This window comes from Hemicordylus capensis, chromosome 5, assembly GCF_027244095.1.
Source record: "Hemicordylus capensis ecotype Gifberg chromosome 5, rHemCap1.1.pri, whole genome shotgun sequence".
Classification (NCBI taxonomy): domain Eukaryota; kingdom Metazoa; phylum Chordata; class Lepidosauria; order Squamata; family Cordylidae; genus Hemicordylus; species Hemicordylus capensis.
Window position 1 is genome coordinate 192,745,165 of NC_069661.1, and position 27,440 is coordinate 192,772,604.

A 27,440-nucleotide genomic window follows, 5' to 3' on the forward strand; every position below is an offset into this window, starting at 1 on the left:
TTTGACTCAAAGTTCTCAAAGTGGTTTACATATCAAATTGATATATCAAATTAAAAACTTCATACTACCCAAGCCCTGCTGAGATGGCATGGCAAACGGCCACCCCCGCTCTCTAATCTCCTTACCCTGATTTCTTTACCTTTGGTGCACAGAGTGCACTAAACTCACCCCCACCTTCCTACTTATGGAGTGTGCTGTGTGCCAGTCTCCCCAACTCTGGTCTCTGGTAGTGGCTGCAGCCCTCTGATCACTCTTTACCTCGTGGCAGCTGAGATGGTGACTTTCCAAAGCACTGAATTAGCTTCATTCTCTCTCTTCATGTGTCTTCCCCAGTTGAGAGTTCGGTTGCTATCAAAAGCCATAGATCACAGTCTATGGCTTGGATGGATGATATCTTCTGTGATGATGGATGATATCTTCATGAGATATCATCTCATGGATGATATCTTCTGTGTCCATTTCTAGCCATTCTTTCAGGTCATCCATCCATCCCTTCCTCCTCCTTCCTCAGGATCTTTTTCCTGCTAGCTTTCCTTCTCAGGTTAGTTGTGGTATTTGATATTTTACTCCTCTGAGGATATGTCAACAATACTTCAGTTTGTGTCTCTTAATTGTCTGTATTATTTGTTTATGTGTTTTTGCTTTTCGAAGTACTTATTCATTTGTTCTGCTGGTCCATTTAATCTTGAATCTGGGTCTTCCTAGGCCTAGTCCAACACTATCTATTACACCACGTTGCTGTTTTCAGTCTAAGAATAAACGTAATGCTAATCAAGCATTTACAGATCCCTGTTTTCCACTCACAAAGGTATTATGTATTGTAATTTGTTACCATTCAAGATGGGAGTACATATCTGTATCAAAATACATTTTTTTCCCCCAGAGAAGGGCAACATGCTTAAAAATCAACATAGATATATTTCTCCTAGGTGTGCCCAGGGAAAATGTGTCCCAGCAGCCCAGCTGATTGGCTGGGCTGTGGAGGCGCCTGATTGGCTGGCACACCCAGGAGGAGGAGAATTGGCCAGCTACGAGCCAGGGCCGCTGGCGGGCCTGGCAATGGGTGGTGACTGTGGGCCCGGCCTGGCCGCGGTGAAGCAGTGGCGGGCCCAGCCGAGGGCCGATGCAGTGAGGCAGCCGGTGGCCGGGCGGTGGGCCCCGATACCTGGGCAGAAGGTGGGGGGAGAGGTGGCTGGCCTGTGGCCGGCCACAAAGACTGGCAAGCAGTGGCAGTAGGCACGACAGGCCGCAGAGGCGGCACTTGGCGTGGCGGTCCCACTGGCAGGACAGGCCGCGGAGGCGGCTCTCAGCCAGGCGGTGCCGGAACCAGCCGCCGAGGCCGCCGAGACCATGGGGGAGAGACTGGGGTGGGAGGGAACTGGGCAGCGGGACTTTCCTGTTTGCTGCCCAGGAGGAGGAGTGGCGGCAGCAGCAGCCCAGTAAGTAGAACTTTTTAAATGCAGGGGGACGGGGGAGGGCAAGAGGGAGTGGGGCAGGGGGGAGGACAAGAGAGAGGATCAGGGGAGGGGAGGGAGGGCAGGAAAGACTGGGACAGGAGAGTGAGAGGGAGGGGAGAGGGAGAGAGAGGGGTGGGAGGTGAGGGAGGGCAAGGGAGAGTGGGGTGAGAGGGAGGGGAAGAGAGGCAAGAGTGTGGGGCAGAAGGGAGGGAGGGAGAGTGGGGCAGGAGAGAGAAGGGAACAGCCAGCCCCAAAGAGCGCACAGATGCTCTGTGCGGGTTGGCTAGTAAAATATAAACCTTCCCTATTAGCATGCAATCGCAAAGTCACTTTCAAAGATAATATGGAAATTCTTCTTCTATATTGGAAACCCTGTAATCAAAGCATTTTTTTAAAAAACATAAGCAAATCATACTGCACCAGAATCGTCTTCTGAAGCTTCTTTGAATGTTTGGTAATGGGCTTCTGGAGGGTTGGGAAGGAATTGGAAACTAGGAATAAAGAGTTGGAATAGGAACCAATTTCAGGTTTTTTCTCAGTAGCCCAGGTATTAATAGAGCGTACCACCTTGTGGTGAGCACCATTGTACCACTATCTGGATTGGAGCTCTATTTGATGTATCACACAACACTGACACTATTACCTTAGTGGTAACACTCAGTAGCAGCAAGACAAATAGATCAGACACTGAACTTATAATAAGCCTAGTTTCTTCTTATATCAGTTTCCCTTTTGTGTAGTCCTTTGTTATACAGATTATTATATATCCCAAAGAAATTCACATTTCTCTCCTTATTGTAAACATGACTATTTCACACATAGCCAGTTTGTGGGAAATGGGATAGATATTTAATGTACCAGATGACCAAATTGCTTTTGTAGGTTATATTGTCCTGTAAAATTCAATTACCTGGAGCATCATAAGAGAGGCTCCTTTGTCTAGCATGCTTCGGTTATGTGAGCTATACAGATGATATTCACCATTACAATTTCCTAGTGTCCAATGAATCATGTAGAAGTTTTCATATCTTTGTAATTGAGAAAAGGTTACAACTCCAGTATATTAAACTCAACTCTAACTTGGAATGCTTTTAAAGAACATACATGAATATTCAATTTGATCTCTGAAGTACAAAATATGCTGATCTTGCTGATGGTTTGGTGGTAAGTTCTTCTATGCATACCAATCAGTATTCAGTCTCATTTTAGTTGCATATAAAACAGGAAGAATCCTTGAACTCTGTTGGAAAGCAAGTCAGCAACACTCACCTCTGAATATGCTTGATACCTTTTGAGACATGATATGCTGCAAACATTTTCAGCAATGAATTTCAGGAAAAGGCTTGAATTATTACATGCTCACATTATTAAAAATCAGTTTTGTTGATTATTTTATCAAATCAAATTTGTCAGATTAGTCAGATGAATTGATGAAACACCTTTTGATTGATTAAAAAAGTTGCCCCCAACCAACTAGGCAGATTAAAAAAAAATATTGTTAATACAAAAACCTTAGATGGCAACGGCCATCTTAGGAGAGTGCTTTCCTTTTCTGACACATAGAAGGAAATGCTTCTAAACTAGTGTCTGCTGGGATGTGTATTTATGATCTAAAGACAAAAAAGTATGCTTTCCAAGCTATTACTTTAATTCATATACAAATATAGGCAGATTTAATTAAGACACACTATTAATTGACAGATTTCTTTAATCAGCCCTATAAAATATGTTGTGAGGTACATTATCATATTCAATTCTAGAGTATCCATCAATAAGAAGGGCTACTACAGTAAAATCTAAGTAGTGCAAAGGGAACTCACAAGAAGATATAGGATGCAAAAAGCCAGAATGTTAAGACTGTGTTCTTAGTTTCTGCTTATCGCATGCTTTATCCTAAAAATCACAGAACTCTCTGAAAAGAATGATTAAATATGGCTGCCATTTGCAACTTAAAGATAATACAGGAAAATAACATATCTGTATGAACACATTTCTTAAATTACACAATTTGTCCTAATGCTCATAGCTGGGTAAAGGATAAATCAGACCAGGAGTTTCTTTGCGATGGATATCTTGTAACCAGATGACAGAGATGTTATGGTGGACATCTTACAAAATTCTGTCTACCTTGAGGGCACATCAGTTACACTCCAGACTTAAACAGAAATAATAACCTGTACAGACGTTTCACCTCACACATGTATTACTGAATGCTTGAGGGGCTGGGGGGAAGCAGGACTGTGCCTGCTGGCCAGCTTCCCCAATGCTGGCATGCCTCTGGCATGTCCCTTAGCATCTGCGTACTGTATGCAGCATTTGCATCTTCATCGGCCTCTGCACACACATTATTACAACATAAGTCCTCATAAGGGTCTCCATGCACAAACAACTGTATGTGCACAGAGCTCCATGTAATCCGGAAGTTCCTGTGCGTGGGGGAGCCTTATGTATTCTGCTGTACACAAACAGAAACCTTACAAAAGTTAAACACTAAATGCGTGAGTGCTAGGGGCTTGGACAGCAAGTATGGTCCTGCTTCTTCCCCCCACCCCCCACCATTCAGTGAATGTGGGAGGGAGAATGAGTAAATGGCCTTGGAGTCAAGGGGCTTAGACAAATTCGTGGAGGACAGGTTTGTTGGCTATAGGCCACCTCCAGCCTCAGAGGCACAGATGCCAATACCAGTTGCAAGGGAGCAACATCAAGAGAGAGGGCATGTCCTCAGCTCTTGCCTGTGGGCTTCTCAGAGGTGTCTGGTGGGCCACTGTGTGAAACAGGATGCTGGACTGGATGGGCCTTGGGCCTGATCCAGCAGGGCTGTTCTTATGTTTCATTCCCTCTTTCCAAATAAACGTTGAAACTAAAGTACTGTGAAAAAGACTAAGAATCTCTAACAAAATTTTCAGCACCAAACTGTAATTCCCAAGATTCTTGGGAGAAAGCCAGTTACATTTGTATTTTAAGGTATGTTTGTAGGTATTCTCTGAGAGGCTGAAAAAGTTGATAGATTTGAACAGGTAGAATTTTGCAAAGCCAGAATAAATGATGTGGCAACTATGCAGCCCAATCCTATGTATGTTAATAAGTCCAAATGACTATGGTACAATTTATTCTTGGGTAAGTTTGTTTAGGGTCGCAGTCTTATAGAAAAGGCAAATGAGTCGTATTGTAGGCAGACTAATAAATGGATTTCCAGGGGTGGGGGCAAGGGTGTAGTGTCCCCCCCCCCGGATTGAGCTAATCCCACTGTATTAAATAGGGTTTACTTTCCAGTAAGTCTGTATAAAATTGAAGATTTTGCCCTGTCCCCCCCACCCCACCGGAAAAAGGTTTGTAGATGCCCATGGACTAATGCTAACATCTCTTGGAAATACTGGTGCAACATACAGTTGGTGCAAATGTGAACTGAAACTGACGCCTTCCAACTCTAATGCCCATTCTGAAAGAAACAGAGAGAAAAAGAGAAGGATATTTTTGTACAATTTCATGTGTAACATGATAAGTAGAGGGCCTTTTCCCTACCACTAGGTGGCAGTAATTGTTCATTTCCTTTCATTTATTTGATCTGGGTTTAGATTTTGTTTTTATCTTTACTTCTAATTATGTCTTCAGCATTTTTAATAGTTTCATGGGTTTGTAGAAGTAGTTTATTAGTCCTGTAGGAGGGAAAGAAAACACATTGCTGTTTTAAGCTGGCTACTTGTCTATTTTAAAGTTAAGCAAAATCAACAGCTACACTGCAATCCTGAAGGCTTCCAACAGCTGCAAACCTGTTGGAAGCTGCAATAGATTCTTCTTGGAAACCAAGAGCCAATTGATTATGGGCCATTAGTTTGGAGGCTTCAACTATCATAAAACAGGATGACCTTAGTAAGTAAATATCTGAACCCATTTTTAATCTATGGAGCTTTAGTTTTCTGTCCTCGGACATTTGGATTACTAGAAAAGTCTGAACATGAAATGTTTCTATATCTAACTGTCAAACCCAGGATGTGAAATGTAATTCATAATTCTGGCCAGTTTTCCTTTAAGGAGCAGGCAAAACCACACATACTGGTGTATGAGAATTCACCTCTTGTCCTTGAATCAGGCTTGGGGAGGAGATGGATTTCCAGTGGCAGCCAGGAATGCAATTATGCTTGGGACACATCACCTACTAAAGGAACGTGAGAGTTCACACACTTCACAAGCTTTGGATGGGTGGGGGCAAATTTCAGTGGTAATTTGGAGCTTACATAATGTGTAGAATAAGTCATTATAAAATGTGAAAATGCTTTTTTTAATGTATTATTGCAAGCCTCTGATTGTAGGAGAGGCTCCAAGTAGTAGTACCTGCAGGATATTAAAAACAAAACAAACAATAGTAGAAATAAAAATATATTGCTCCCATCTTGATGTTCCATAATGTAAAAACAGCAGTGGGTGTGGAGACAGGAAGTAATGAAGAAAGAAAACTCACATTTCTTCCCTGTTTGTTTTGTCTTCTAGTTTACACCCTTTATCCCTAACCCTATGCTTCACGACCTAGCCTTTTCCTGCCCAGTATTTTCACTCAAGGCCCAAATGACCAGGCTCAAACTATCATACTTTGGACACATTATGCGAAAACCCAGCTCCCTTGAGAAGTCCATCGTGCTGGGAAGAGTTGAAGGAAAGAGAAGAAAACGATGACCAGCAGCAAGGTGGATGGACTCAATTATGACAGCAATGAATGCACCATTGAGAGACCTTAAAGACCAAGTTGAAGTCAGATCATCCTGGAGAGAATCTATCTATGTGGCCATTAAGAGTCCACTCCAACTTGACGGCACTTAATCAATCAAATAGTATGCTCCATACTCCACCAAGCTAGCATACTCTAATTCCATTGATACCCAGGAATAATGCCACAGAACTGTAATGCTGGCACTTTCAAAGTAATGGAAACCCATGTGGATACCGCAGTCACAACATACCCCACAATGTTAATTTTCCCCACTACCTTATCACCTAGCTTGATTTTTATCTGTGCTTTTTCAAAATAAAGGAGGGGGGAGTTCTAAACCACCCAGAGCTTTTCAACTAAATGTGTAACAGATATTTCCATCCCATTCCTTACAGTCTTTATGATTTGGGTTGCCTTTATAAAACATCTGGTGATGCCCCAGAAAACTAGCCATGCTGATTCCAAGATCTCCTATGTGGTGGCGACAAATTAAACAACAACTAAATAAAAGTTAAGGAGTGCAGTTATCCCTACCCTGGGATTAATGATTGGATATAATAAAACACCATTTTCAGATAATGCTGTGCAGCTTGATCAATATAAATAATTAACTTGTCAGTACCTTTTAATACATAGACCTAAAAAAAAGTCAAAAATTGTCTTGGAATTGCTTGATTGTTGCTATATACAGTATGTGACTGAACAGGAGGGAGGAATTATTATTATTTTGGCAGCTTTCTGCTATTCTGTCACTTTTTTCTGAGGTGTCCTGTTTCCTCTAACAGCTGCATTACAGACAGAAGTTCAACAAATCGAACGTTTTCTCCACAGAAATGCATGATGGAAGGCTTCACCTGTTGGATTTGTCTGTCATGTAGCTATCAAAGGCTCTGCCAGTAGCTCTGCCAGGGGGAAAAAGTGGCTCCCAATGGCTGACTCATCTCCCTGAGAAATTCATCGCTTCTTCATGAAGAGTGGAAGCAGCACTATGTAATTTCCTTTATCGCCACAGTATGACAGAATTTCATAACTACAGCCACAGCCCGCTCACTAAGCATCATTGCCATTAAACTGATTCAAGAGCAGGAAATGACTTGTGATTTAAGATATTACACTTTGCACTGTACAAACTGCGAGCTTCACCACTCATCAGATACATTTGGCAGCTGGTACTTATTCTCTGACTTCAGTGAGCCAAGCAAATAGCAGCTGTTCATTAGGCAAAAGACATTTTAGAAGCATCTATATTATTTTCTGTAACTAGGCAATGGGTCATCTCTTCGAATGATTTCAGGGACCAAATTAGATTTACCAGGTTGTTTTTAGATTTTAAAATGATGGAAGTCAGTCCACTGTTACTTCAGGTGGCTGCTACATCAGTATTATTCAACTGCTTTGTAGATATGCCAAACTCTCTAGCCAATAACAGGAAAAATATGGGTTTTTTAATCTTAGAGAGAGGGGATGGTAGTGAGGAAGCTTTATGGACCTTAGGAAAGTTATAGCTGTATCTTTTAGTGAATGAAATATGGTAAAAATACAATCAAAAGTTAGCTTTTAGAATTCACACATTCACTTTTCAGTAAAAAAAAAATCTCTAGAGCAAAGTGCAAATATGAAAGTATGTTAATTTAGGTATACATAAATGTTTTATGATGTCAGGAGAGCTTTAATGGAGTGAGTCTGTTCAACATAGGGTGACCAAATGAAAGGGGGAACAGGGCTTCTGTATATTTGAATTATGTCAAAGAGTGTCTTGAAAAATGCCCTCTGCACACAACTAATTGAAAAAAACAAAACACCCCTGAGCCCTGTTCTGTCCTTATTCAACTATGTGCAGCAGTGTTCCTGTTAACTTTTTTTCTCATGGGTGTGTAGAATGAGTTTTGTACTGTGCGGCAGTATCAAGGCAGTGTGTGCACACATTCATTCAGAAAGGGGCCTTCCTGATTCAACCAGAGCAGGATCTAAAATTAACTGAGTGGACATAAAACAATGTGTGTGCGTGCACACACTCGCACATCTTAGCGGTCTTAGTGCACACTGTTGTACAGTATAGCTAGATACAAATAATGGGAACATATCAGTTAGCCATGTCCTCCAGCGTGGATGCATGGCATGGCCATAGCTCTAACTCTCCCCGAATTCAGCATTTGTCTGCAGATGCAAACAATGTACTCAAGGAGAGTTTTTCTCCGTGATTTGGAATGTTGGCATTTGTCTCTGCAAATGAACACTGTACCTGGGGAAAGCCAGAAGTGAGGCTAAAGAGCATGCCAGAGCAGGGCTACCCGGCATGCTTCCATTTGCCCTGTATTTACCCAGTTTCAATTACGTCTGCACAGGGCTCAGTATTCCTTTGCTGCTGGGTCACCCTACTTTGACAGTAGATTTAAGCCTCATTTGGAATTCAGCTGGCTGCTCACCATTTCAAATCACAGGGAGAAACACTCTCTGGGTTTGCCTCTTTTTTCATTTGTCTCTTCAGATAAATGCTGAACCCAGAGAGAACCAAGGGGCATGGCTGCAGAGCCTGTTTGCACAGCAGGTATGGTTTACTGATGCACTCCCACCCCTCTGTAGTTCAACACTGCAGCCAGTTTGAATAAGGATTGAACAGGCCTCCTGATGAAAACTAACTAGCAGCAATTGTCTGTATTTTGGAAACTTTGCTATAGTTCATTGTGCCCAACAATTTGATCTTGTTGCAAGACTGCAACAGCTATTTTGGCAAGGTCATGGGGGAGGATTTTACATGTGCACTGCTCTAAGTAGCAGCAGCTACAGTCATATATTGGCATCCTCCTCATACATTGCACTACTTACTTGTACAAAGTCACAGGAATTTGCTTGCACAAATTTGAGCAATTTTATAACAGAATAATTGGTCTTGCTACCTCAGAAAATGAAGTCCTATAGACCAGGGATTCTCAGTGTTGGGTCCCCAGATGTTATTGGACTTCAACTCCCATAATCCCCAGACAAAGGCCACTGGGACTGGGGATTATGGGAGTTGAAGTCCAATAACATCTGGGGACCCAACACTGAGAATCCCTGCTGTAGACTGCTCTTTTGATGTTCTAAACATAAATTATTATAGCTGGGATCGGATAGTAGGACAGCTCAGGCTGCTCCTTAAGTGCAGGCAATGCTTATTATGAGAAATATGAGGAATAAACCATTATTCCATGCTATTTTTTCTGACATTTTCCAATTTACTCAAAAGATGTTTACATTGTTCTTCCATCAAATTTCCAGAGAAATTTGTCTAGAATGAAAATAAAACAATAAAGTAACAATTTAAAAATAATAAATATCCAGGTTATTTAAATTTCTGCTATACTTCAATTAAAATTATAATATAAAATGATAATATAATCAAAGAAAAAAACAAAACAAAGAGGCCAAAAAAGGGAAATCCTTGATCAGTAATATAATATGTAAATAGTATAACAGAAAAAAAAATTCTAAGATCAGATTGCTGAAAACTCCTCTTCTTTACTGTTCTGCCAAAACAAAACAAAAACCACTTGCTGACAAGGAACATGTCCAAACAGTTATCCAAACTGCAAATCAGGAGTAAATATGTCATTCCAGTTGCATAATAATCCTTTTGGGAGCTCTCCACACTCAAAGAATCAATAATTCTTGATAGAGAAATAAATGCCATATTCTGATGATATAACCAAAAGAACATAAAAATCTTTAACAAACACTGATCACTGTAAAGTCCTATTAATAACCTTAGGGATTTTAGACCAAAATGGAATTATGACAGGACAAGACCAAGCCATATGCATAAGTGTTCCCACATCTGAATCATACCCCTAACATCTGGATGTCTGCAACCAATCCTTATTAAACGAGGTATCAAATAAATATGAAATAAAAGTGTCTGCTGTATTAGTCTCATTTTAAGATAAAGAGAGGCACGTTTCACTATGCTCAAAGCAACCTGCCATTGATTTGAGAAAACAGGATACGCAGGTTCATTGTTCCAGAGATACTGAATATAATTCATATCAATCTTATCTATATATTTAAGCTTCTGATAAAGAAAAGTTACTGATTTAGCTACATCCAATATATGTTCCAAATCTAAAAATAAGGATGGAGATTCAGAGGCTGCAATAGCACCAGGACCAAAAAGCTTTGTTATTTAGCTAAATATGTATTTAATCTAAATAAACTCCCAACTAGTATTCTGAGATATTTGTGGCTCTCAAAAATAAAAGGATTTAAAAAGCAAATATCCAGTTAAACAGCAGTTAAAAGCAGCATTTTGAAACTAGACTTTAAAAGCCTAAGATAATAATAAGCTTTTTGCCGGGCATTGAAACGATAACAACATAGGTGCCAAGTGAGCCTCCCTGGGGAGGGAATTCTACAAATGTCCACATGCTTCTTGATGTAGATAGAACAAAAGGAGGAGGAGGACAACCATGCCATTGTCATGTACCTGGCATGTCTGGAAAGCTATTGTCTGCACAGCATTATAGTTCAGTTGCACCAGTTCAATGTGTTATTTTATAACGGATAGTGTCAATTATTTTATAGGGACTTCATATAAACACTTTAAAGGGGAAAGTGGCAACAGATGAAGGTCACAGGAACATAGGAAGCTGCCAGATACTGAGTCGGACCATAGGTATTCAGTATTGTTTGTCTACACAGACTGGCAGCGGCTTCTCCAAGGTTGCAGGCAGGAATCTCTCTCAGCCATATCTTGGAGATGCTGCCAGGGAGGGAACTTGGAACCTAGATGCTCTTCCCAGAGTAGCTCTATCCACTAAGGGGAATAACTTACAGTGCCCACAGAACAAGTCTCCCGTTCATATGCAACCAGGGCAGACCCTGCTTAGCTAAGTCATGCTTGCTACCACAAAATTTGCTCCTCTCTCCTCATCCAGGTAATTCACACAACAGTTTATCCCAGGTTTGGGGAGGGTGTGGAGGAAGCAGGAGCATTCTTACCTTTCCCCACATGACCAGCCATTGATTTTCCTCTCACCGTGCCATGAAGCCACACAATCACCACTACAGTGAGTAGTGCAGAAGAGAGAGGATGGGGGAAGGATTCCTGGCCTCCAGAAAGCCCTCTGCTCACATAGTGCATTGCTGCCTGCGTGGTGCATTGAAGGCATTCTGGAGGATGGGGCGCTCCTTCCCCAGGCCTCTATGGTTGCATGGGCTGCCGGCAGCCTGAACGGGGCTGCAGACAGTCTGTGGTGCCACACATTTGGGGAGTGGGGTAAGAGGGAGCATACGTGCCCTCTTACCTTACTTTTAGCCTGGGTTAAAAAAAACTGGGCTACCCGAGGGGCAGCACCGGGATCAGGACTGATCCTGGTGCTCCACACAAACAGCCCCATCCAGGTAGGGGTGTGCAAGCCCAAGTAAGGCTCCTCGTGTGAAGAGCCCCATTATATTTTTCCTAGCTAATATGTTAGGAAACCAACCAAAATGTTCAGTTTGTTATCATGCTAAAGAACATCATGTCCTTGCTTCAACAATATGCACTTTTCTTTCCTTCCGCAGCCCCTCTTTACATTAATGTAAGTTATATTATAAGTGCAAGTGAAATCATCCACTTATAACTTTTAAAAAAACCACACCATCATTTACCAACTCAGCTCTGATTTATTCTACAGAAGACCTGGTAGGGTTGTTGGCAAGAGAGACAAAGGGACTAATCAGCAATGAAACAGAGCTCAATAGTTTTTAAAGGGAAAGATTGGAACTCTGGTAACCACAGAAACAGATATTAAAATAAGTGGCCTTCCTGAATAGTTACCAGAGAAAGAAGGCATCTTTCAAAATGATCTGCAGAATGCAGCCCACAATTTTTACAAGCTTATGAATAGGAGATCCGGTCTTAATAAAACAGCATACTGAGCAACACAGCTGTTGTCAGTGAACATAGTTGTAACCTAAGATTCTAAGAGATGGAGAATAATCAACAGGTGGTATTTCCAGCTTGTTCAATAATCACTTGAATTTCTGTTGCTTTTCAAAGCAATGACGCTCCACTGCGATCTCAAACCCAAGTCCTGCAAAGCATTTAAAGTCAGTGCTTAAAGTTAAGCTGGTGAGTACTCCTTGTTAAGTCAATGGAATATCTCACATACTTAGCAAAATGAGATGATTATGTTTAGAAATGGCTGGCACTCAATAGCAGAACATGTACTTTATACACTATATAAAATCCTATATTCAGTCTGTTGATTTCCATTTTAAATAAGGTTGTGTAGAATACTGCTGCTTATTGCCCAGGAAAGCCATAGCCACTATAAACAGTATGAAGCTAATTGGACCATTATTCTGACTTTTTATAAGATATTTCTTTGTATTTTTATTTCAAAATGCAAGAGAAACCTGCAGTATTGATTTAATTAGTATTTATATCTTGCAAAACTGGTTCTGCATAGCCTAGCACAATATAAAATAAAAATAAGAAATTAGTATATCATCCAATATAAAATAATATCACCCAATATAAAAATATACCAGCAGGAAAAGAATTGTCACAGTGAGTCCAGTTTACAATCTGAAATCTCATCACCCCCCAAAAGCTTGTGGAATAAAGAAATTTTCATCAGCTTTCTAAAATTAAAGATTCCTTTGGGCAGAGGGTTCCATAATAGGAGGCCACCACAGACAAGGCCCTGCTCCTTAACACTTTAGCCCCTGACAGCTGGGAAAATCAGAGCAAGGCTGCTTCAGAGTACCTTTGTGTACATGTAGGTTCATATAGGTGAAGGTATTCCATGCAATAATCTGGATCAAAGCAGTATACCTGTTAGCTTTAAAGGCTAACAGCAACACTTTGAATTGTGGTTGGAAACAAAGATGTACTTTCATCAGCTCAGCTATGGGAGGACTGCTGCATTTTTGAAGTGTCTGAAGAGTCTTCAAAGGCAACCCTACATAGAAAGCATTACAATACCCAAGCAAGATAATACCATAGAAACAAGGTCACTCACTTCCTCTAGGAGTGATTGCAGCTGATTGCAACCTAAACTGATTACAGCTGTGTTCTTCATTGTAAGTCCCTGGGGACAGTGGGGGCCCCCATCAGCCCTAAGTGTGACTACCTGACTAATTGTTTAGCTTTGTGCGTAGCTTTGGCTGAAATGGAATACTCCACATAGTGCCCCTTGCGGCATGAGGAGGTGATCATTTTCACAGGGCAGGGCTGTGCTTTGCCCAGTGCTGGTGGGCTCCTTTAAGAGAAATGGAAGCCCTCTTGACCCCCTGCATTATTTTGGAAGGTGTGCAAAGTGTGCTGGGAAGTGTAGCCCTTCTCAGTGCTTTTCTCCTCAAGTTCTTAAGACAGGGCTCCATCTCCCTTAAAGGACCCTCCCAGCACTGAGGAAAGCACAGTAGTACTATATGGATGCCAACACCATGAGAAATAATTCTCATAGTGAAGTTTTTTTTGCCAAAGTGGTACCAGTTTAAAAAATAGTGAAGATCACTGGACTACAACCTAAGCCAGGCATAACTGTTATCTGATCTTCCAGGAAGAAAGCCAGATTCAGATGTCCTTCAGGGTGAGTGAGACATATGATTCTATGATCAACATCTAATGCTAATATCATAATGTCCTTACAACAATCTATGGTGCAACCATGTTTGGAAAACTGTGTACGGTTCTGGTCACCATACCTCAAAAAGGACATTACAGAGCTGGAAAATGTGCAGAAGAGGATGATACAACCAAGATGATCAGGAATCTAGAGCATCTTCCTTATGAGGCAAAGCTACAACACCTGGGCTTTTTCATTTGATAAAAAGATGCATTTTTTCCTAACACAATGTGTAATTATCCTATGGCATGTTCTGCCACAAGCTGTGGTGATAGCCACCAGCCTGGATGACTTTAAGGGCTTAGATAAATTCATGGAAGTCAAGTTTATCAATGACTACTAGTCTGAAGGCTATAGCCCACCTCCAGCCTAAGCAGCAAGATGCTTGTAAATACCTGTTGCAGAGGAGCAATAGCAGAAGAGAGAGCATGCCCTCAGCTTCCCAGAGGCATCTGGTGGGCCATTGTGTGAAACAGGATACTGGACTAGATGCATCATGGGCCCGATCCAGCAGGGCTGTTCTTATGTTTTTAACTTTGTCTTGCTGGGATGGAGCTTTGGTCTATTTTCCATTATCCAGTTCGTCACTGATGCCAGGTACCCATTCAATGTTTCTATCCCTAATCTGATTCTACTGAAAGGGAGAAACCGCTGCTGCTCCTGTGGGGAGGAGCAGGAGCAGGGCTTGGGTGGGTATGAGGAGGTCTCTGGGAGTAGGCGCCAGCAACGCTGCAGCCATGACCAAGAGGGGTGAGGGGGGTGGAGTAAAGAGATGGAGGAGTGACCAAGAGGGGTGAGGGAGATGGAAGCAACCAGATAGAGGAGGAGGAGCAGGAGTGTGGCTCAGGTGAGGGCGGAGTGATCTCTGAGGTGAGGGGGGCTGTGGCAGGGTTGAGGGGAGCAATCAAGTACTAACACACAGATGCTCTGTGCAGGTTTAGCTAGTTTCTAATAACAGTCTAAAGATGACTTTTTCCAGTAATGGCTTTTTAACTGCCTGCTTCATGGAGACAGTAATAACTACCTCCTCCTGAAGAAAGTTATTCACCATTGACTGGACCAACCCAATCAGCCGCTTTCCCACTGGTGAGAACGAGCCACAATGAGATGGAGTTGGGCACATTTGTGATTACACATGCTTTCCCAAGAACTCTGCCTACATCCTCATTTGTCATCAACTGAAATTCATCCAAACAAATGTGACAGAAATAACTTCTGAATATCATGGATGCCATGAATAACTTCTGAATGGGAACAACCACCAGTGTGGCATCCAAGCTGGAGTACATGTAAACAGATATTTTTATCCACAATAATCTTGCAGTCGTGTCGTGGAGGCCCACCAACTCTGTAGGGGTTGGCATTTACAGTGATAGCCACCCTCACAGAAGTGCCCTGGCTATGACAGTGGAGTAGCTCCCAAAGTGGCATTGGAGCCAAGCCTAGGAAGATTCCTGGCTCCAACAAAGGAGCTCAAGCCCACCCACCCCCCACACACACTTTGGACCCTTGCGCTATTAGGGGGAAACCACCTTCACAGTTTACAGAACAGCAGAATTGGTTTCTGAGGGTGTGCATCTTCAGAGGACAGTTCTCCCCACCCAACAGTGATTTTTCCCTCATGGGCTCCCAAATTGCTGCATATATTAGGAACATAATTAATAATTACTGTACTGTGAAAATAATTATGGGGAAGAGAGCTTGTCTTGTGGTAGTGAACATGAATTGTCCCATTTGCTAAGCAGTATTTGTCTTGGTTTTGCATCTGGATGGGTGATTACATGTGAGCACTATAGGATAGTCCGCCCAGAGACGAAAGTTTGGGCAGTATATACATGTGATGAATTAAATAAATAAACAAACAAACATAAATATTCTCTTTAGAAGATAGGGCCATAGCTCAGTGGAAGCACATTTGAGGTCCCATATCCACTTCCTGGCATCTCCAGGTAGGGCTGAGAGTTACTCCTGCCTGAAATCTTGGAGAGCCATTGCCAATCAGTGTAGACAATACTGAGCTAGATTGACCAATGGTCTGACACAATGGCTGCATTTGGATGTAACATGAAACCAGAGGTTGCTGAACCCACAGTTAATTTCTCAAACCATGAATCACATCACAGACATCTGTAGCATTGCCAGATTGCATTGCCAGATTGTGGGCAAGGCATCAGCACATCTCCAGGGTGGCAGCAATTGGCCACGATCTTCAAGGGGGCATGCCAAACACGATTGTGCCTTTTCAGAATGGTCCGCCCACCCTCAGCAGGGCATTTAAATCCCTTTAAGTGCTATGCCATTCAAGCCCTTCTTCTGATGGTGATTGCACTGCCATGCTTGTAAAAGCACAATTGTGGGGGAGGGGATCGGGGGGGGCACTATTTTTCTTGTTACCTGGGAAAAGGAAGGGGACATGATGACTTCCTAGGAGCAGATATGTATATGAGGGAGGGCGAAGGATCCTGAGATATTGCCTGCCATGACCAAGGATGCTCTTGCGAGGACTCACCCCAGCAAAGCAGTCGATGGAGACCAACCACACTCCTGCCCCCATGGCAGCTTGCCATAAGGGGACTAGCAATCTCATGAGAGGGCCAGTCGACTAGGGAGGGCCTTAGGGTTGCCAAAACTTTCAGTTTTCCACCAGACTGCATGCTCATGAGTTGAGCTAACCTAACAAAGGGGGCCCCACCCTTTCTGGTTAATGATAGAACTTTTGCACAGTGACCCCCTTTTCTCCAGGGAGGCCTCCACACATTCAAAGAAGAATTTGATGCCCCATGGGTTCAGGTGTAGCCAAGTGAGCACACTGGGGAAAGACTGGGGTCCGGGGATGGCTCTTTAATTCAAATTTCCTGGATGCAGACTAGCATCACGCCATGTGCAGATCTGCCGCCACAGGGAATCACAGGAGAGGGGAGTCCTGATTTCCAATGAGAAGAGCTGGTCTTGTGGTAGCAAGCATGAATGGTCCCCTGGCTAAGTAGGATCCACCCTGGTTTGCATTTGAATGGGAAACTACATGTGTGAGCACTGTAAGATATTCCCCTTGGGGATGGGGCTACTCTGGAAAGAGCATCTGCATGGTTGTATGCAGAAGGCTCCAAGTTCTCTCCCTGGCATCTCCAAGATAGGGCTGAGAGAGACTCCTGCCTTCAACTCTGGAGAAGCCGCTGCCAGTCTGTGAAGACAATACAGAGCTAGATGGACCAATGGTCTGACTCAGTATAAGGCAGTTTCCTATGTTCCTATGACCCCAGGAGAGTGTGATTGCCATTCTGGGCAAAACCTTAGCCATTTAAGAATTCCTGGTTGGGGCTGCCTTTTAAACTCAACCCTGGGTATCGCCACCCTGCCCTATGTTGCTGTCCCAGTGCTCTAATGGGGTTGCCCTGCTTATGTTACCTGGGGTGCTTGTAAACATCCTTGTTGCTTCATTTTCAGAGAACAAAACACTTAGTGCCCATCTTGCCACCCTCTCCCCTTTCTGTCCTGATTGCCAGCAGTGGGAAGTGGGAATGCCCCTGTGGCCAATAATCAGGGTGGGAGTTGTAGTTCAACATCTACAGGTGGGCCAAAGTTGTGCAGCCCTGTTCTAGCAGAAGTATGATCTACTCATTTCCACTCATGAACAGAATCAATTTTTTGTTGGGGGGGTGGGTGGAATTAGTCCCCTATTAAAGAACTGACACTAATCAAGAGGGAGGGAAAAATATAATGGCTGAGTAAAAGAGTTTTGGCAGGTACAACTTGTCAGGCAGAGATGAAAATAGTTACCCCTGCCAAAATTTCCTTTTCTTTATAGCTATTAAAGGTACAGAATCCCTGGCTTCCTTTGCATCTGGCAACACTGTAATTTGATAAAGGGCAAAAGTTCATGTTTTGTGTAGCCTGCATACCAAGAAGACGCCAAAGAGGAAGTACTAGTGAGTGACATCTACCTTCTGCAAGTAAAATCAAACAGTCAGTGTTTCCAGTGCCTTAAGACAGCCTTAATTCATTCTTCTGCACTTTGACTGTCAAATGTTCCTTGGTTGGCATGTGCGCAAAGGGATGTGTGGCCCTTTTCTGAGACAAATGAACTGGCAGCATGATTAATTCCAAGAATATGAGAGAAGCAGAAGCTGAAAACTGTTTACAGTCATGTCTAAAGGCAGTGCTGTAGATCAACAATTGTTTTCTGCTAGGATGTCAACACCTGGAATTGACTGACAGACAAGAGGGCTGTCTGTGCGTACCAGTTTAACTGTCACCTTAGCCATTCTAAATGTGACCTCTTTCTGGTAAGAATGGGTGGTGCAAGTTTGGCTTTTTGCTACATTGCCAAGTAGTGGGAAATTCTGGCTCAGAGCTTGGCTTTTCACATGATTCTTGTGTCTGAATTGGCACAAACTGAAAGTGAGTTTAACATTGGCTACACACCAGTGTGTGGCTGACCTGTGCAACAGTTGCAGTGCACTGTCAGGTGAACCAACTTAATGTTGTAGCTGCAGTCAAAACAAACCTCATGCAGACCAATGTGCTACTTTGTTTTGGTACCTATATAATTTCAGAATTGATGCCACACCACCACTGAGTGTGGTGTAATGGCTAGCGCCAGTGTGGTGTGGTGGTCAGACTAGGAGCAAAGAGACTCAGATGCATAATCCTTGCTGAGACACAGAACTTGGTGATCAGTCTCTATCTCTGTTTTACATAATAATCTACTGCACAGGGTTGGTGTGAAGATAACAGTAAAGGTGAGAAAGAACCTTGTATGCCACACTGTGTTCTGTGGAATAGAAATGCAGTTAACCACAATGCTATGCCATCTCTGATTTTGGATATATCATTAGTACTTCAAACATGCCTGCTATGATCACAGCTTGTTACACAGCAGGATTTGATTAGTGGCCCTGTCTGGAGAACACATTTAAAAAGCTAGGTGGACTATCTATTCCAGGACAGTTGTCCAATGAGGACTGTGCTCATGAAATCTCTTTCTAGAGTCAAGATTTGAGCAGATGATTTTAGGCTAGAACTGGTCCTTTATCTTTGTGTCTGCAAGGGAAAATGCACTTTTAGGCCTTTCCTCCACATATGGCTGATCCCTCAGGAACCATATCAAGCACAGCTGCACGTTCCCTGCCCTCTCTGTAGGAGCAGCTAATGTTAATCAGTTTAGGAAACACCTCATGTATTTTTGGGTTGGGTATAAATAAACCCAGCACTTCCTGTATGGCAGTTCATCAGAATTTTTTAATCCTCTCATGTTGGGGAAGCCTGCTGTGCAAACTGACGAGTTCCCTTTCCAGTTCTTCTTTTTCCAGTGCTTTAACTCCTGGTATTTCAATCATGTGCTTTGCCGACAGAGGTTCCTCTATAATAACTTTCTGTGCAAGCCCTTTATCATATTTTATTTCCTTCCATAAAATGGAAAAGAAGAAATTTTCACCTAGAAATTTAAAATGCTCGTCCTCAGTGGCTGCCCACATCTTTTAACACCTCCACTTTGAAAGTCCAATGGGCTCATAAATGTTTTAATACCATATTCTACAGGCATTTACTTGGCAGAATATACTTGCTCTCGTGCAGATGTTTTTAAGTATAGGCCACACTACCTTGATTCCCCATTCACCGTGGCCACTTCAGCCCTGCTTTGAGTAGGCCAACATTGTTTCAAGCGAAACCCTTTGGCCCCTCAAAGTTTTGTTCCCCATCAAACTATTTACCGGGACAAATGAGTGACAGGAGACCAGCTTCTTTTGTTCCTCTTCAGTCCCCTCCATAGGAGAACAAGCAGCCACCTTGCGCACCTCACTCTTAAAGAATTTTTAATCCCTGTCAGAATTTCCTTTGGAATCTATTATCTAGGGAGTGGTGTGGGTCCTCTTTGTAGTCTTTTCTGGTACTTCAACAATTGTTTCCTGTCCCTGCTGGTCCCAGTTAGTAGTTTGAGGAGCAGGATGGGGCCAAAGTATTTGGCCTGGTTTGCTTCACTGTGATCCCACTTCAGCCCCACCAGACAATGCTTCACTTCTAGTCTAAAAAAACAGAAGACTGAGTGGGAAGCAGGGTCAGGCAATGATAGCCATCTTCAAATATCTGGTTGCCACTGTTTCATGTAGCACTGTCCTCTTGCACAATATTTCAGACTCACAGAAACAACGATTAAGCAAACTCTTTGGCCGCATTCACACGTAACGTGGAACTGGAGTTTTAGGGGGCAGAGTTCTTCTTACCATTACACATGAACACATGCAACTCCGGTTCCACACAGTGACCGACCCGAGGTTCTGTCTTTTTAACTCCAGTTTGAACCCTTGGGTTGCAGTGACAAAACTCACTGAGGTTCTGTCTTTTTAACTCCATTTTGAACCCTTGGGTTGCAGTGACAAAACTCACTGCAACCCAAGGGTTCAAACTGGAGTTAAAAATACAGAACCTTGGCTTGGTAGCCTGCAGTGTGTCCAAATTCAGAACCACAGGCTATGTCCCCTTCAACTGGAGTTAAGGGAGGACGCTTATCCCTCAACTCCAGCCGTCATTGGCTGTAAAGGTTATCCTTCATGCCAGAAGGACATTATCATCATAGCAGTTACTTCCACATAGTGAAATTCTTAGATACAATGTTATACAGATAAACTGACTGCTTTCTAGCATAAGAACATGCAGCAATCATGACTTTCCAGAATGTTATGCATACATAACAATTGACACACTTGTAGGATTATCCTGTGTTACAAGCTACTCCTGAAGACGGAAAGTTCCCTGTCAGAATCTGGCAAGGTGTGAAACCCCCTTGAGTACTACAGGTGAAATGAGATCTGAACCTGAATATTAGGGCTGTGTGAAACGTCAGGAGTCCCTGGTGGCGCAGTGATAAAACTGCCGCCCTGTAACCAGAAGGTTACAAGTTCGATCCTGACCAAGGGCTCAAGGTTGACTCAGCCTTCCATCCTTCCGAGGTCGGTAAAATGAGTACCCAGAATGTTGGGGGCAATATGCTAAATCATTGTAAACTGCTTAGAGAGCTTCCAGCTATAGAGCGGTATATAAATGTAAGTGCTATTGCTATTGCTGCTATTGCTATTCAGGGCCTGTTCTGGCTATGACACTTCAAAGCTTCTGGTTAAGCCAACTTATCCTATGAGGAAAGGCTAAAGGATTGGAGAGATTTTTTTAGTTTAGAAAAAGACAATGAAGGAGGGCCATGATAAAAGTGTATAAAACTATGAAAGGAGTAGATAGTGGTTTGTTTGTTTCTCTCATAATAACTAGAGTTCAGACCTACCCAGTACAATTATAATTGGCAACAGATTCAGGATAAAAGAAAGGGGTATTGTTTCACACAATACTTAGTTAGGTTATAGAATTAATTGCCCGAAGAAGTGGTGGTCACTAATTTAGATGCCTTTCAAAAAGGTGAGCCAGCAATTCCCAAACTTGAGTCCCCAAATGGTGCTGGAGCACAACTCTCATTACGCCACAATGCCCTTCAAAAGCTATTCGCTGTGATCTTGAAATAAACCTCTATATTCTGAGGCAGTATATTTTATTTTATCAATCAATCAAGCATATTTACATACCACCTGATATCTGTTTCTCTAGGTGGTGTTTCAGATATATGTATCTCTAGGTGGTATATTTCAGATGATGCTAAGGATATGAAATGTGAGAGCACTGTTGCCTTCCTGCCCTTCTTATAGCTTTCCTGAAGGCATTTAGCTGGTCACTTTTGGAAACAGGATGCTGGACTTAATGGATCTGTGGCCTGATCCAGCAGGGCTCTTGTAGTGAAGCTCAGGCAGGACCAGCCAACAGGAGGTGAAAGTAACTCTATGGAACTAAAAACTTCCGTCTATCCTGGCATGCCCAAACAAACTACTAACTGGAGGCTATTTTTATCCTGGGATTTTACTCCAGCCATGAGCACATAACTTCCACATATTTCTGGCTGGGATTCTTGTCCTTTAACAACCATGCTTGATACTCCTAAAATGGATGGCTTGTTGACTGATCTGGTTAAATGGCATCAGGCCAGCTCATCAGCTTTCTCCCCTCTTTCAACAACTAAGCAGCGATAAATTTAGAGGATCAGCCTACAAGACAACATGAGGACCATATCTTCTTATTCTTCAGGAAGTGAGAGCCCCTAAAGCCTGAATACCTCAAGCCACTTTATACTTGACATCTGTGGATGTTTGAAGTACTGTATGTGACAAAAGGAAAAACTTGGTAGAAGAGGAAAGGATGCCCTGCAGTGTCTATAGTCATGGCTAGCTGTCTGTGTTGGAGATACATACCAGCTGGGGACCAAGAAGCCCCATCGAGCATACTTGCTAGGAGAGCACTGCATTTAAGACATGAGCACTGTCTTCACCCAGCCACTTACATCTGAAGCAAAAACGACCACATAGCAGAAGCAAGAGCTACTAGTAGTAGCAAGTTACATCTTCACGGGGGTCAGCTGGCCTGACAAGCAGCTGAAGCATATTTCCCTTCCAAAACAAGAGTCCCATCCTGCCACATGATAGTATAACCATGTGGAACTGAGGTAGTTATATACAAAATGCAACATGAAAAGCATTTGCATTCATTGTGCTCTGTGCAAAATGCAATGTGTAAGCTGGCTCAGGCACAGTCTGATGACTAGTGTTACTTGAATTGCCCAGTGGAAAAAGAAAGTTATATACAGTTCTTCCATACTAGCTTCTAAAACATAATTAAGCAATTTGTAGGTAAGAGACTTCCCTATTTAGACCTGTTAAAGATAATTGGCTTGATTATAGATAAAAGGAACCACTACTGGTATTACTCTAGTACTAACTGCTGTTTTGATGACATGGCATGCTTCTAGGACACGAAGGCACTCACATAGCCTTAGTTTATTCACAGTGGAATACATCCTACAGCCAATGAAACATGCAGCTATTCAGCAGAAGGAAAATAAGACACTAACAAGCATTTATGTCAGTTTGTCAGACAACTAAAAGTTAAATCCATCAGTCACTCAAAATTGCTTTGGAAAGTCTACTCTGGGGTAAGAAATCCAGTTTTTAGAATGTATGTGTGTGTGCCATTGTAAGTACCATTGAAATAAGTGAAAATTATTTCTGAGTAATCATCTATTGCAGTGGGCTGCATGTATATATAAAGAGCTATTTTGTGTAATGTGTCATCCCTGGTGTACTTTCTTCTCTGCATGTACATGTCCAACAGGTCTCCAAAAGTTTAACTGAATCATTTCAGTTGCTTCTAAATATTTTGTAGGACAGCAGCCAACTTTTAGAAGTGGCTTAAGGATTATTACTTTGAATATTATATAATGCAATTTGTGTATGCAGGACTGTACACAAAACACATTCCCAAAAATCTAAGCTAGCTTGATTTCTGCAATCAGAATGCATTATACAGCAAGTTAAATTGGTCTGTATCAGATTCTGCTCCCAGAATCTGGGAATGGAGCTTTTAACTTCAGGAATCTGTCCCCCAGGGTCATGTAGGGGACAGATTCCTGAAGTTAAAAACTTTATCTGAATGGAGTTGAGAGCAGAGAAAATCATGTTCCCCCTTCCACTGCACCAGCTAGGGCTGCGGGTAGACAACTATAGAGCAATCAAGGCCCACTCTGTTTGTGTCTCTTCTGGTAGCCCAGCAAAGAATGTCCACCTGTACATATAATGAATTGTTCTTTAACATTTATAATGATGTAATTATTTTATTTTATTACAAACGGTAGTCTTCATAGTCATATGGTAGACCTGGAGACAGAGTACAATGATATTCTTGAATCCTGGTTGGTCTCCTATGGCAGGAACAATGATGAGAATACCACAGAGAAGCATGGAAACTCCAGTAACCAGAACAATCACAGTGGTGTGAGCACTGAGCAAAAGCTCTTTGTAAATACCTTGCCATAGAGGAATGATCAAAGGGTTGAGTGCCTCTTGGGGAATAAGCTTTCATTGGAGACATCAAAGGAGTTTTCAGAATGGGAATAATATCCTCCACAATATCTTCCTTATCAAGACTCTGGCTAAGAAAACCTCTAAATGTCAAAACCAAGGGACTGCTTCCCAAAGAATCCAGCAGAGATAGTAAGGAACAGCTTGCCACTCAGTGAAGGTCTTAACTAGTAAGGATCACTTCCTCGTCTGTGTCCAAATTGATAATGGATGTCAAGGGGAAAAGTTGGTCCCATGATAGGGCTTGTGATGCTATCAATCTTGAGGTTGTGGTCAACACTGATGGATTGGTCCATGTCGACACAGAAGTTGACATTGACAGTGATGAATGTGGAGATTGCGGCATCAGTGTTGGGCGGTGAAGTGCTTGCCTGTATAAAGCTGCCCTGAGTTGTAGTGCTCAGTTATTTAATATTTGGTGAGAGAAGGGCTTGCAAATCTGGCAGGTCCTTTTATTATGATCTTTGCCTAAACAGAGCAAGCAGGAGTCATGCCGATCTGTTGAAGGCAATTTTTCTTCACAATCCTTACACTTCTTGAACGTCTTTCTAATTTCCATTGAGATATGGATTTACTTTGATTTATGTTTGTTTATGCTTGTACGCTCTTATACATGCTTTATATACTCTTGTTCTAACTTACATCACTTCTTCCTGCAGTAGAGCCCCCAGTCTGGGAAACCTCCTGTTGGGGCTTCCTTAGTTTGTTTAGAGTACTACTCTATCCTGAGTACTAACTCTATCCTGACACAGCCCCATTTTTCTTTTGTGTGGGTGTGCTTGAAGAATAATGCATGTTCTGTGGAACCTTGCATGCAGTCCTCTTTGCCAAGTTGTCACAATTTTCAGGCTGATTCAACTGATACTTCATCCAAGTGACCCTCCTTGTGTGTGGTAAGGTCATGTGCGTGTCCTGAATGTGATGTCCATTCTCCTTCCCACTGTGTTAGGGCACCATTCCTTAATCAGGGTGGGCTGAGGTGGTGGACACAAGTATTACTTTAAAACAGCATTTGTAGTGTGTGTAGAAGGACAGTTCAGAAGAACCATGCTTCTATGCTTCTAGCATGCCAGAAGGGGGAAAGAATGTGGGCACCCACAGTGCATGTACAAGGAGAGGTGGTCAGGTGAAGTATGGTCCAAACTGGCCCAAAAAGGCAGCCCTACATACAACAAATTGCAATAATCTGATTTATATAATCAGAGGTTACAAGATCGTAACTGTGGCCACACTATATCAAGGGATGGCCTGGCCATGTGGATTAAGGCTTCAGGCAGTAGGTTAATTGGGGGCAGGGGCCACTGCTGTCCACCTCAACTCACACCTGCTGCCTGCCTCAGTTGCTTCTTCTCTCCCCCCTTCCCGCATGCTCCCTGGATTTAAGAAGGCAGAGGGGAATGCCCAGACATTCTAGCCCACTGCTCCTGTCCTCCGCACTTTCTTTTCTGCTCTGTTCCCCTCTTTCTTTTCAAATCTAGGGAGCACAGGAGGAGGAGGAGGAGGAGTGGCAGCTCCAGGTGAGTCGAGAGTGGTATTTGATGTGGCAAGGTGTTATATGCCACCAAGTGGGGTGGGTGGTGGTGGCATGTGGCACACTGCCTCAGGCATGGGTTAATTTTTGGCTAGCCCTGACTATATCTGTCCAGGAGGGACTGCAGCTGGTGCAGCTTTGCCTAAACTGCAGCTTTGCCTGAATTGGTGAAAAGCACTCTGTGCCTATGCCAGTGACAAAACTGCCTTGGTTAGCTTGTTTCCCCCTTTATGTTTCAATGAGATTCATGTTTCTTGGGACCCTTTGGTCTTGATTCAAGGCTCTGTGGAAGAGGGTCCCAAGGCACACATGGAGCTCTACATGAGTGAAGCAATGGTTTTGTCAGGATATTTCATTCTCCGTTATGTCTTCATTTCACACCACAGTCCCTTAGGGTAATGTAGAGAAGTAATGATAATATCAGTGCCAAGAAAAGGGTTGCCCAGGCTCTAGGCATCAGAGAGCATAATGCAATCTTGTGCTGCCAAGGAATGGTTCCAGAGCTTCAGTTTCAACTTTAATTTTTATATTCTAACATAACTGTGGACTTTTCCCCTACCCCAGAGAAGAATGAGTAAGAACAGAAAACATGTAGCTACTTTCCCAAGTTTGGCATATATCCCCAGTAGTCTTAAATCTTTGTTCCTGGCAACCTTCTAACATATGAATAGCACTGATGTGCTCCCAATCTCAACTGCTAGAAAACTGCTAGTTGTTTGCTTAGCACTGTTGTATCAATCAATAGGTTTCCAAGGACCACAGAGTCAATTTGTCATGTTTTAAGAAGCTTGTTGTTAGGTGCAAAGTAGACCCAGACTGGCTACTTCTTCCTCATACAAACCTGCACAAACCAAATTTCACAGCCAGAACTCTTATCCAACATTCTGTTCAGTGCTATTTATCAGTGCCCAACACTTAAACATGCAATTATCCTGATGTATGGTACAAGATCACTTTCTTCTTATTATTTAATTCCATTTCCCACTCTAGCCTTTTCCCTTTATTGGAAAAAGAATGTAATATTTATAGGACCTCCATTACCTCAGAAAACAGGATATGAAGATAGATAACAGAATATTATCAAAACTGCAGCTTGCTAAGCCTTATCTTTTCTGCCTTTCTTCCTTTTAAAAAAAAGAAGAAGACGACTTGAAAGTAATTTTATTATGGTGTTTTCCAATGCAGCTTTTATCCACTTTATTTAGTTATATATCAGGCATTGTCAAGTCATGACTTTGGAGGCAGTTGTATTTCTGTTGTTTTTTTAAAAAGAAAATTAACAGAAAGCATTTTCAGTTAAATTGCCTAAGCACTACCATTTCAATGACGAATGTGAAATTACAGATCTTGGTGCCATTAGCTTCTCATCAATGTGCAGTTTCAGTAGAACAGTTTATTTGTCCCTCTTCTAATTATTTATTACTATTAGATTATAATAATTAGATTTTATCCCCTCCCCATTTTGCTCTTCTTAACCGTCAGATTTTAATAGGGCTGGGCTGAATATTCTCCAGTTTTTATTTTCCAGTTGGAAATAGCAATTTCAATGGAATAAAAATATCTCCTGAAAAATTACCTAGATTGTATGAACGTTCACCATTCCCCTCCCCAGCCCCCCGTTTGTTGCTCTAACAGTAGCTGTTTTGCAACTATTTCCCCCCTTTCCTGAATTAGTTACATGGATGATACCAGCCAAATGGGGTTCACATAGATAAATGATGGCATCATAATGCTAAGTAGCCAATCAGATTTGTCTGAACAATGACATAAGTGACAACTGAAGTCAATTGAGAGTGAGAGCAAGAGGGAGTGCTACAAATGAATAGGCAAGTAATTGTTTATGGAGCACTGAAAAGTCATAGAAAGAGCAGGTGTTTTTCCAACACTGATGAAAATATTTGTGAAAAACTGTTAAGTAATTCTGCTTCAGAGTCCTAGATTTCTATCTTTGCCATTTTTGTTCTCTCTATTTTCATGTAACACATGCAGATCAATTTACTTTAAAGCAAAAGAGTATTTATCTTTCTTTAGTCAGAGCTCCCAGATGACTCATGAGGAACAGACTGCAGCTTCCATTAGACAATGACAGAGCTTCAGGCTCACTTGAGGACATGGTAGTGGTTGGTTGCTCATAATCTTTGCCATAATTCATCCCCTGCTCTGACAAGAATTGCTTTCCTCCCATCAAAGTTCACACAGATAGGTGACAGC

General features: G+C 42.3%; 1 long non-coding RNA gene across 1 annotated transcript; it reads left to right on the forward strand.

The window, feature by feature from the left end:
* Positions 1-945: 945 nt before the first annotated feature.
* On the forward strand, positions 946-6,523 carry LOC128327247 (uncharacterized). Its single transcript, XR_008308546.1, has 2 exons — positions 946-1,439; positions 5,946-6,523. It is a non-coding gene; the product is annotated as an uncharacterized LOC128327247 (long non-coding RNA).
* The last annotated feature ends 20,917 nt before the right edge of the window (positions 6,524-27,440 follow it).